The sequence below is a fragment of the Anoplopoma fimbria genome, chromosome 18, assembly GCF_027596085.1.
Source record: "Anoplopoma fimbria isolate UVic2021 breed Golden Eagle Sablefish chromosome 18, Afim_UVic_2022, whole genome shotgun sequence".
Taxonomy (NCBI): Eukaryota; Metazoa; Chordata; class Actinopteri; order Perciformes; family Anoplopomatidae; genus Anoplopoma; species Anoplopoma fimbria.
This window is the reverse complement of record NC_072466.1, coordinates 310,422-323,508: the sequence shown is the minus strand read 5'-3', so window position 1 is coordinate 323,508 and position 13,087 is coordinate 310,422. Positions and strand designations below refer to the sequence as shown.

General features: G+C 43.0%; 1 pseudogene; it reads left to right on the top strand.

Moving 5' to 3' along the window:
- The first annotated feature begins 4,271 nt into the window (after window positions 1–4,271).
- On the top strand, window positions 4,272–12,892 carry LOC129107521 (serine/threonine-protein kinase PAK 5-like; annotated as a pseudogene).
- Window positions 12,893–13,087: the final 195 nt, after the last annotated feature.

Here is a 13,087-nt window from a genome sequence, read left to right as displayed (position 1 = left end):
TAGCTGTTAGCTGATGGCTAGCTGTTAGCTGATGGCTAGCTGTTAGCTTATGGCTAGCTGTTAGCTTATGGTTAGCTGTTAGCTTATGGCTAGCTGTTAGCTGATGGCTAGCTGTTAGCTGATGGCTAGCTGTTAGATGGCTGTTATGGCTAGCTGTTAGCTTATGGTTAGCTGTTAGCTGATGGCTAGCTGTTAGCTGATGGCTAGCTGTTATGCTTATGGCTAGCTGTTAGCTGATGGCTAGCTGTTAGCTTATGGCTAGCTGTTAGCTGATGGCTAGCTGTTAGCTTATGGCTAGCTGTGACAGCTTGTGGCTGGTAAATATTTAATAATAATATAATTAATAATAATAATATATTTAACAGAAGTGACAGTTATGGTTTCACCTGAACAGGTAACTCTGTGTGTGTGTGTGTGTGTGTGTGTGTGTGTGTGTGTGTGTGTGTGTGTGTGTGTGTGTGTGTGTGTGTGTGTGTGTGTGTGTGTGTGTGTGTGTGTGTGTGTGTGTGTGTGTGTGTGTGTGTGTGTGTGTGTGTGTGTGTGTGTGTGTGTGTGTGTGTGTGTGTGTGTGTGTGTGTGTGTGTGTGTGTGTGTGTGTGTGTGGGGGCTGTGGCATAGTGGAGAGCAAGGTAGTTCTCCAATCAGAGGGTCGGTGGTTCGATACCCGGCTTCGGCAGTCGATGTGTCCTTGGGCAAGACACTTAACCCCAAGTTGCTCCTGAAGGCCATCGGTGTGGACTGATGATGAATGTTAGTTAGAGTCTGATGGTGGCACCTTGATGGTAGCCTGTCATCAGTGTGTGAATGGGTGAATGATATGTAACATACTACTGACTGTAAGTCGCTTTGGAGAAAAGCCTCTGCTACATGACTGTAATGTCGTGTGTGTGTGTGTGTGTGTGTGTGTGTGTGTGTGTGTGTGTGTGTGTGACTGATCTGAGTAAAGCTTTATCTTTTAACAGTTTAGTTACTACTACAAAGTAAAAGCACCTAAAGCAGACTTTTGTTTTTTAGGCCCTCAACATGGTGACGGCTGAGCCACCAGCTAGCAGCTAGAAGCTAACAGCGCTAACAGAGTTTACCTGAGAGGGAACCAGAGGGAGGGTCATTCCTGTGATGTCATCAGTGTATGTCTGAATGAATCACTGTGAGTCTCACTGAGGAGCTGTCTGGTCATGTAGTGTGTCGGTTTGATTCCTCAGGTATGTCAGTCACACCCTCAGACACACACACACACACACACACACACACACACACACACACACACACACACACACACACACACACACACACGTGTGTGTGTGTGTCTATGTGTGAGTGTCTCAGGGTCACACCTTGGTCCTAAAAGTGTTGTACTTAGCTCCGCCCCCTAATATCACTTCTATAGACAAAAATAAACAAGATGGCAACCATATACAGGTAGTGTACAGAGTACAACAGGTAGAGAACAGAGTACAGGTAGTGTACAGAGTACCTGAACAGGTAGAGAACCTGAACAGGTAGTACCTGAACAGGTAGTGAACAGAGTACCTGAACAGGTAGAGAACAGAGTACCTGAACAGGTAGTGAACAGAGTACCTGAACAGGTAGAGAACAGAGTACCTGAACAGAGTACCTGAACAGGTAGTGAACAGAGTACCTGAACAGGTAGAGAACAGAGTACCTGAACAGGTAGAGAACAGAGTACCTGAACAGGTAGAGAACAGAGTACCTGAACAGAGTACCTGAACAGGTAGTGAACAGAGTACCTGAACAGAGTACCTGAACAGAGTACCTGAACAGGTAGAGAACAGAGTACCTGAACAGAGTACCTGAAAACAGAGTACCTGTAGAACAGAGTACCTGAACAGGTAGAACAGAACAGAGTACATGAACAGGTAGAGAACAGAGTACCTGAACAGGTAGAGAACAGAGTACCTGAACAGGTAGAGAACAGAGTACCTGAACAGGTAGTACAGAGTACCTGAACAGGTAGAGAACAGAGTACCTGAACAGAGTACCTGAACAGGTAGTGAACAGAGTACCTGAACAGGTAGAGAACAGAGTACCTGAACAGGTAGAGAACAGAGTACCTGAACAGAGTACCTGAACAGGTAGTGAACAGAGTACCTGAACAGGTAGAGAACAGAGTACCTGAACAGGTAGAGAACAGAGTACCTGAACAGGTAAACAGAGTACCTGGACAGGTAAACAGAGTACCTGAACAGGTAGAGAACAGAGTACCTGAACAGAGTACCTGAACAGGTAGTGAACAGAGTACCTGAACAGGTAGAGAACAGAGTACCTGAACAGGTAGAGAACAGAGTACCTGAACAGGTAAACAGAGTACCTGAACAGGTAGTACCTGAACAGAGTACCTGAACAGGTACAGAGTACCTGAACAGGTAGAGAACAGAGTACCTGAACAGGTAAAACAGAGTACCTGAACAGGTAGAGTACCTGAACAGGTAGAGAACAGAGTACCTGAACAGGTAGAGAACAGAGTACCTGAACAGGTAAACAGAGTACCTGAACAGGTAGAGAACAGAGTACCTGAACAGGTAGAGAACAGAGTACCTGAACAGGTAGAGAACAGAGTACCTGAACAGGTAGAGAACAGAGTACCTGAACAGGTAGTATTTATAATTTCATAACTAAACTTGAATTGGTTGTCATCAGAATGAATCCAGCAGCTTCTCTTCTTCTTATCAGCTGACTCTCTCTGACCGGATCAGATCCTCAAACATCCTCCACCACTCCCAGAGAACAAACAGAGAGGAAGACGAGACGACTTCGTCTTCCTCTCTGTTTCCAGACCCACCTGATCTGGACCCCCTGAGGAGCAGAGGCTGACTGACAGGTGAGAGGCTGGAGGTCTTAGAGGTCATGAGCGTTTAAAACACAAACCAACCTGTGGAAGAAAAAAACATCAATATGTTAAATATTGAGTTTCTGCTAAATATTCATAAAGAAGGCCAGCGGTGTGCTGGGGTGTGTACTGGTTCTGGTGGAGGTGGTGGGAGACCGGAGGGTGATGGTTAAATATATATATATATATATATATATATATATATATATATATATATATATAGGAGGATAGCTTAGCCACACATCACTAAAAGCTGACAATATATAAGTCTGTGCAATAATAACATTATTCTGTTTAAATAATATTTTATTTTAGTTATTGTGAATTTCTTTTACTTATTTATTATTCTTTCCTGTGTTATTACTTATTTACTTATTTATAATACTTGTTTTGATCTTGTATGTTTTTACTATGTCTCTTGTGTCCTCTCTGCTGCTGTATCCCGCTGTGGTCCTAATAAAGGATTATCTTATCTTATCTTAAATTGAGATCAAATTTAAAAACTGTTCATCAGTCACTGCAGCTGCTATAAAAAACATAGATCATAACATTGTTTATTGTTAATTTATTTATTTACAATCCGTTCTTTAAAGACCTTGATCTCTTCTGCTGCTCATAAATAACCTGTTTAAGTTATCATGAATAAACTTCTTAAAATTAATTTGAACAAGCAGGTGAACCTTTTATCATAAGTCCTCAAATATTCACTCTAAAAAAACAGATGTTGACCTCATTAAATATATATTTCACCAATAAGAACTCATTATCTGAACCGGTGTTTGGGAGTCACTCTGCCCTCTAGTGTTCAACAGTGGTTTTATATATATACATATATTTATTTATAGGGACTCTATGGAGGATGCAAAATGACTCAAGTATCAATAAATAAATGCATGAATAAATGAATAGTTAACTGCTGTATTAATTAAACAGGACATAAATGAAAAATATTTTTTCATTTGTTTATATGTATTTATTAATTCACATTTATTTATTTCTATATTAATACTGTAATTATTTCTACATTAATTTATTTTAAAATGTCTATATACATTTCTTTATTGCTGTATTTATTTATTCTTTATTAAATTATTATTCATTTCTTTATTAAGTTATTTATACATTTATTTATTTCCCTTTTTAATGCTGTATTTATTTATTTATTAATACTTGAGTCTTTTGTTTCTTCTGTATTTGAAGCAGCCGCTGATATTTAAATGAGTGTTGATGATGCAGACAGGTGAGTTCTCACCTGGGCTGTTTGGTTGGTTTATGTGTGATAGGAGGAGGATGTCATGTGACTGTGCTCAGGTAAACACCTGAGCAGGAAGAGAAGCTGTCAGTCCAGCGACACAGTGACAGTGTGTGTGTGTGTTTCTCCATCATGTTCTTCCTGTTGACTCCCTCAGGTCTCACCGTTGCCGTGGCGATGTTCCAGCGCAGGAAGAAGAAGCGGCGGCCGAAGATCTCGGAGCCTCAAGACTTCCAGCATCGCGTCCACACGTCCTTCGATGTCGCCAGCGGACGCTACGTCGGTCTGCCGCCGCAGTGGCAGAGCGTCATCGACACGCTGAGGAGGCCACGCCCCCTGGTGGACCCGTCCAGGATCACTGAGGTCCAACTCCGGAAGGTGAGAGGATAATAACACCATTATTATGAATAATACACCTGATACACAGTGACATCACTACCAATCAGTCTGATCGGTCAATAACACGATCGATCATTGATTGATTTCATCTTAGGCTCATAAACACGTAACAGTATTTATGTCAAATAACTTTTAGCTGCAGAAAGACTCCGTTAGCTAACAGGACACCACAAAAAACAGCAGCTAGTAGCAGCCCTACGGTGGTGTAGTGGTTAGCACTGTGGCCTCACAGCAAGAGGGGCCCGGGTTCAATTCCCGGGCTGGACAACCTTCTGTGTGGAGTGTACATGTTCTCCCCGTGTCAGTGTGGGTTCTCTCCGGGTTCTCCGGCTTCCTCCCACAGTCCAAAGACATGCAGCTTAGGTTCATGAAGACTCTAAACTGCCCGTAGGTGTGGATGTGAGTGTGAATGGTTGTTTGTCTCTATATGTCAGCCCTGTGACAGACTGGAGAGGTGAACCCTGTCCAGGTGAACCTGTCCAGGTGAACCCTGTCCAGGTGAACCCTGTCCAGGTGAACCCCGTCCAGGTGAACCCTGTCCAGGTGAACCCCGTCCAGGTGAACCCCGTCCAGGTGAACCCTGTCCAGGTGAGACCTGCCTTCGCTCCAGCACCCTGCGACCCTTAACTGGATAAGCGGTTACGGAAGATGGATGGATGGATAGTAGCAGCCCTAATGCTAGCAGCCCTAATGCTAGCAGCCCTAATGCTAGCAGCCCTAATGCTAACTCAACTCACCACACTTCACAAAAAATTTAATGAAGTAATGTTAGCGTAAAGAGAAACGTTAGCATACAGAATAAATATGACTATCAGTACATATCAATAAATATCAGTAATTATCAATAAATATCAGTAATTATCAATAAATATCAGTAATTATCAATAAATATCAGTACATATCAATATCAATAAATATCAGTACATATCAATAAATATCAGTAAATATCAGTAATTATCAATAAATATCAGTACATATCAGTACATATCAATAAATATCATGAAATATCATGAAATATCAGTACATATCAATGAATATCAGTAATTATCAATAAATATCAGTACATATCAATAAATATCAGTACATATCAGTACATATCAATGAATATCAGTAATTATCAATAAATATCAGTACATATCAATAAATATCAGTACATATCAATGAATATCAGTAATTATCAATAAATATCAGTACATATCAATAAATATCAGGAAATATCAGGAAATATCAGGAAATATCAGTACATATCAGTAATTATCAATAAAATAAATATCAGTAGATATCAATAAATATCAGTACATATCAGACTGTTTGAGCTCACCATTAAGCCTCTATGACAAAGAGACAAACTGTAAAATTAGACATTTTATATTTCTTATTAAAACCTGTTAAAATCTTAAAATCCCTCAGAAATGAAACAATGTTCTCATATTATAAATCAATAAATACTGAGATCTGCTCTCAGCGTTCCACAGAGGTTCTGTTTCTGGGTCACCAGGAAACAATAGAAGAACTTATTAAAGGTCATTAGAGCAGTAATCACCTCAGAGAGCTGCATTCCTCTGGCACACCACTGCTGCAGCTTTTATTTTGTCGGGGAGAGGACAGCTTCCTCCTGATTGGACTGCAGAGTGTGACCTCACCAGAGGTCAACAAGGCTGCTCTGCTATTGGTTGTTAACCATGAAGAGAATAAACTCTTTGGCCGTTTCTCAATCAGTGAACTTCTCTGTACTTGTGTCCTCCTGAACTTGTGAAACGTCATCTAGCGGCCCAGGTTCTGTTCAATACACAAGTTCATCCAGACAAGTACGGTCCAGATACCCGGATGTGTCCTCGCTCCGCCCGTTATATCGAGGATGCATCGGAGGAGACTTGTGTGGACTTTGGACAGCCAAGTATCCCAGAATGCATTTCACCAGCAAACAAGAGCCGACAGTGGCGGAGACGGCTCACATCTGTCAGTTATAACTGTCTAAATACTGCTGCTGTTGTGTAACGGAATTTAGTTTTAACATTTTTTTAAGCGAGAATGTAGTTAAGACTTAAAATATGAGGTCAATTTATCCAGATAGAGCCTGTTTGAAAAAGCGCCGACGTTTGTCGGAGATATGAGAGGACCAGAGAGGAGATATATATATAGATATCTATATATCTATATATATATAGATATGAGAGGACCAGAGAGGAGATATATATATAGATATAGATATAGATATCTATATATATATATATATATATATATATATATATAGATATCTATATATATATATCTATATATATATATATAGATATATAGATATGAGAGGTCCAGAGAGGAGACCGGGCGGTCTATATCTATATCTATATCTATATATATAGATATAGATAGATATATATATATAGAGATATGAGAGGACCAGAGAGGAGACCGGGCGGTGGTGCTCATGCAGCCCGCTGACAGCAGTCTGATCTCGGCTAGGCCTCTCCAGATGTGCCGCTGGCTCCGGTGTCTCTGTGGTTGTGGTTGTAGATGTAACACAAAATATATACATATATATATATATATATACATATACATATTAATATTTTAATATTTTCTAAATGAAAACGAAAAAGGCAGGGTTGTGTTTTATATCATATTTCGTTTTATTGTCAATATATATGATGAAGATAACCGGAGTAGGCGGACCGACGAGCTGAGTTGGTGACGTCGTGACGTTGGTGACGTCATCAAGTTCGCTGCTGTTCCAATTGCAAAATGACGTAATGACGTAATGACGTACTGCGTCCTTCCCGTCCTCGGGAGTTTGTACTCCCGAGTCGAACTATCCAAGTATGAACTTGCAAGTTTGCAAGTCCATACTTGACCATACTTGGTATTGAGAAACGGCCTTTGTCTCCATCTGCTGCTGAAATAAAAAAATCACAGCTTTTATTTTGGAGAAGGAAGGGTCTGACCTCTGACCTCTGACATGTTTAACAGACTAACTATCACACTGTTTAGTCTCTCAGACACTGGTTTATAGGTCCAAACACATAGTATGTCAAATACTTCTGAAGTACCAGGATGTTCTACTACATCCTGGTACCTTCACTGGTTCTGCTGACGGTGCGTTCACTGGTTCACTGTAAATGTCATGTTTGTGTAATCTGATGTTTCCATGCAGGTCGAGTCATGTGACCTGATAACAGACCACATGATCATCATCAGAGCTTCAGCTTTCACACTAAATAAATATGAATATAATCAAGTGTTCATATATTTATATATTTATATTTTTACGTATTTATATATTTTTATATTCATATGTAATATTTATATATTTTTATATTCATATATAATATTTTTATATTTTTATATTCATATATAATATTTATATATTTTTATATTCATATATATATTTATATTTTTATATTCATATAAATATTTTTATATTCATATATAATATTTTTATATTCATATATAATATTTTTATATTCATATATAATATTTTTATGTATATATTCATATATAATATTTTTATATTCATATATAATATTTATATATTTTTATATTCATATATAATATTTTTATATTCATATATAATATTTATATATTTTTATATTCATATATAATATTTTTATAATCATATATAATATTTATATACAACCAGAGGAGTCGTCCCCTGATGGACAGCAGAGAGAATGCAGACTTCTCTTTAAAGAACCGGAGGTTTGATTCCTGATCTGAACGTGTTAACGATGACCTCACCTCTCTGATCCTTCATGTATTGATCTACAGAGTATAAGTATATGAATGATGTATAAGTACCTCACAGAGTACTTGTTGTCTGTCTGCAGACGATCGTCCGTGGTAGTTTCATCGGTCATGGAGACTACATCTCCCAGGTGATCTCTGAGATGAGCCGTCTGTCCGTCACCGGCTCCAACTCTCTGCGCCGCAGCAGTCCGTCAGCACGGAAACGAGCACGCTCACTGGGCCGACTGGGAGAACTGGTGGACGAGGAGTCATACCAGTACCAGCAGCTCGATCGCCACGGCGACGAGGTCGACAGGAAGACGGGCGGGAACTCCACCTACTGGCAGGACCGAATCCGACAGGTACGCAGCGAGAATGGTCTGCAGAGAGCCAAGTCCACCTGTGAGGTGAGGGCTCCGGCTGAGGCCACGCCCCCCACACCTGGGACGCTGCAGAGGACAGGTGTGACCCCGCAGAGGACAGGTGTGACCCCGCAGAGGACAGGGGTCGGGAGTCAGCAGGTGTGGCGGGTTTGAGCGGTGGACAGTACGCCCGCAGTGAGGGGGTGGGGCTAAGACAGAGGCCAGCTTCCTGTTACAACCACCTGCAGACTGTGGAGACCAGCAGAGCTCACCTGAGACTGAGACCAGACGTCAGTCACCTGCCTGACCTGCTGTCCTCCTCCAGAGAAACTCCCAGAAGGCCTCACTCCACCTACGACCTCAAGGTGAGAAATGATGTCATCTAAAGGAGACGTTCTGTACATTTTAATTTGAAACTTTAAAAGTTATAAATAAAGTTTTCTGAGGTGGAAGTTTGTGTATCGATAGAAGCAGAATGACGAAACAAACTACAAACAGCTGGTTAGCTTAGCTTAGCATAAAAAACTGAAACATATTATATTGTCCGAACAGTGAATATCAACTACAAACAGCTGGTTAGCTTAGCTTGGCATAAAGACTGGAAACAGATTCTATTGTCTGAAAGCTGAATATCAAGCTACAAACAGCTGGTTGGCTTAGCTTAGCATAGAAACAGGAAACACTCGTCACATAAAGGACGGACTAAAGGTCTCTGTTCTCCTCCCCCAGTTATCCTCCCCCTCTTGCTGCCCCCCCAACAGCACCAGCAGTCCCATCATCACGGGTCGACCTCAGCGCTTGCTCCGCCCCTCTCCCTCCTTGCTCCGCCCCTCTCCCTCCTTCCTCCGCCCATCACCCTCCTCGCTCCGCCCATCACCCTCCTCGCTCCGCCCCTCCTCCAGCTTCAACATCAGTCCACCTAAAACACTGCCCCCCCATAGCCAGCCCCGCCCCTCCCCCCAGCACCTGATGGGGTGAATGTGACCCATGAGCAGTTCAAGGCGGCGCTGCAGATGGTGGTGGACCCAGGGGACCCGAGGAACACTCTGGAGAACTTTGTGAAGATCGGTGAAGGTTCTACAGGTGTGGTCTGCATCGCCAGAGAGAGAGCGAGCGGCAGACAGGTAGCAGTGAAGATGATGGACGTCAGGAAGCAGCAACGCAGGGAGCTGCTCTTCAACGAGGTACCAATACGTAGAGTAGAGTAAAGTAGAGTAGGGTAGAGTAGGGTAGGGTAGGGTAGAGTAGAGTAGGGTAGGGTAGGGTAGAGTAAAGTAGGGTAGGGTAGGGGTAGAGTAGAGTAAAGTAGGGTAGGGTAGAGTAGGGTAGAGTAGAGTAGGATAGGGTAGAGTAGGGTAGAGTAGAGTAGGGTAGGGTAGAGTAGAGTAGAGTAGAGTAGGGTAGGGTAGAGTAGGGGTAGGTAGAGTAGGGTAGAGTAGGGTAGAGTAGAGTAGAGTAGGGGTAGAGTAGGGCAGTAGAGTAGGGTAGAGTAGGGTAGAGTAGGGTAGGGTAGAGTAGGGTAGGGTAGAGTAGAGTAGGGTAGAGTAGGGTAGAGTAGAGTAGAGTAGGGTAGGGTAGGGAGTAGGGTAGAGTAGGGTAGGGTAGAGTAGAGTAGGGTAGAGTAGAGTAGGGGTAGGAGTAGGGTAGAGTAGAGTAGAGTAGGGTAGGGTAAGAGTAGAGTAGGGTAAGAGTAGAGTAGGGTAGGGTAGGAAGAAAGTAAAATATAAATAGAATTAAATAAATTCAATTCACGTTATTGAAATATATAGACTTCATTAATAGAAAATAAAATAAAGTAAAGTGAAGGTAAAGATGTAATAGAGTAACGATAAGTGAAGGTTCGTGTTCTCAGGTGGTGATCATGAGGGACTACCGGCACCATAACGTAGAGTAGGGTAGCAGATGTTCAGCAGCGCTCTGGTGGAGGAGGAACTCTGGGTAATCATGGAGTACCTGCAGGGGTGGTGCTCTCACAAACATCGGTCAGTGAAACCAGGTGAGCATGTTGATGTACTTATACTGCAGTGGAGGAAGGGATTCAGAGAGTACTAAAGTACAAGTACATGGACTGCGCCCTAAAGGTACATGGACTGTGGGTACTAAGGGTACACAGACGGAGTACTAAAGTACAAGAACATGGACCGTGTTCTAAAGAAAATACACTTACTGTGTACTAAAGTACATGGACTGCGTACTTAACTGAATGGACTGTGTCCTAAAGTACTTTGATGTGTACTACAGTACTCTGTGGTGTAATAATACAGTACTCTGATGTGTCTACAGTACTCTGTGGTGTACTCTGTCGTGTACTACAGTACTCTGATGTGGACCGTGTACTCTGTGGTGTACTACTGAATGGATGTGTCCTACTACTCTGATGTGTACTCTGTACGTGTACTACAGTACTCTGTGGTACTCTGTGTGTACTCTGTGGTGTACTACAGTACTCTGTGGTGTACTCTGTGGTGTACTACAGTACTCTGTGTTTTCCTCCAGGCTGAACGAGGAGCAGACAGCCACCGTGTGTGAAAGCGTTCTTCAGGCTCTGACTTATCTTCACTCTCAGGGAGTCGTTCACCGAGACATCAAGAGTGACTCCATACTGCTGAGTGTGGACGGGAAGGTAAGACAAGCAGGCAGACAAGCAGACAGACAGACAGACAGACAGAGAGACAGACAGAGAGAGGAACAGACAGACAGTTTATATATATATATATACACATCATTCACAGCTTGTTTGGGTAGCTTAGCATGTAGCTTAGCATGGGGCAGCTGTGGCACATGAGGAAGAGCACTGCGTCCGAAACCACAAGGTTGGTGGTTCAAATCCCTCTACAGTCAACATGCCGAGGTGTCCTTGAGCTCCCGGGCGCTTCTTAGCAGCCCACTGCTCCTCCAGGATGGTTAAATGCAGAGAATTGTAATTTCCCCCATTGTGGGACTAATAAAGGATTGGTTATTGTTATTATGTAGCTTAGCATGTAGCTTAGCATGTAGCTAGCCCCAGTACAACTCACAGATGACCACTGAGTCCAGAAACAGACTCACCAACCAGCTGAAAGTGACAGGAAGTGATTAACTGCAAAAACAACAAAGACAACACCTGAATCTTCTTCTTCTTCTTCTTCTTCTTCTTCTTCTTCTTCTTCTTCTTCTTCTTCTTCTTCTTCTTCTTCCTCTACTTTATTCCTCTTCCTCTTCTTCCTCTTCTTCTTCTTCTTTATTCCTCTTCTTCTTCTTCTTCCTCTTCTTCCTCTTCTTCTTCTTCTCCTTCTTCCTCTTCTGCAGGTAAAAACTGTCAGACTTTGGTTTCTGCGCTCAGATCAGCAGAGACGTCCCGAGGAGGAGTTCTCTGGTGGGGACTCCGTGCTGGATGGCTCCTGAAGTGATCTCTAAAACCCGTACGGTACCGAGGTACAGGTACCTCTGAAGACCCCACATGAGAACCTGGTCCAGTATCTGTGTGGACAGGTGAACTCTGACAGCTTCCTGTGTCCCTCAGGTGGACATCTGGTCTCTGGGCATCATGGTGGTGGAGATGGTGGACGGAGAGCCGCCATATTTCAGCTGACACGCCCATCACCGCGATGAAGAAGCTGAGAGACGAAGAACCGCCGAGCGTGAAGAATCTCCACAGGGTCAGACACACACACACACACACGCATACACATCTTCACTACAAAGGGAGGACACAAGGACAGAACATGCGTTGTGAGGACCAGCCTCTCTGATAGAGGGATCAATATAAATGTCACAATAAATGAGTAGAGACTAAATCATAATCCATCACAATAAAGTAATTAAACTTTTAAACATAAACTAGTCATAAAACATGCATTATGGGGACCAGCTAACGAGACGCTTTCACGTCGTTAACATTTAGTGAACGTTGGTTCAGGAGCAGAGATGCTAAGTGGCTAACCAGTGAGCAGGTGGTTGTGGGCGGTTGTTGATGATGTCACTCTCTGTGTCTCAGGTGTCTCCGGTGTTGAAAGACTTCCTGGGCTGCATGCTGACCCGTGACACGCAGCAGCTCGACCGCCGCCGACCTGCTGGAACACCTGTTCCTCCTGCAGGCCGGACCACCACACTGCCTGGTGCCCCTGGTGGAGCAGCACCGCAAACGCATGTCACTCTGCTGAGCCCGAGGCACACCTGAGACACACACCTGAGACACACCTCTGAGACACACACCTGAGACACATGTGGGACTCACCTGAGAACACCTGAGACACATGTGGGACTCACCTGAGAACACCTGAGACACATGTGGGACTCACCTGAGAACACCTGAGACACATGTGGGACTCACCTGAGAACACCTGAGACACATGTGGGACTCTCACCTGAGACACATGTGGGACTCACCTGAGACACATGTGGGACTCACCTGAGACACATGTCGGACTCACCTGTGAGACATAGTCCAGTTCAGTCCAGTTCAGTCCAGTTCCGTTGGTTTGTGAGGAACAGGAAGCAGAACCCTGGAGTTTCATTAGAGATTTA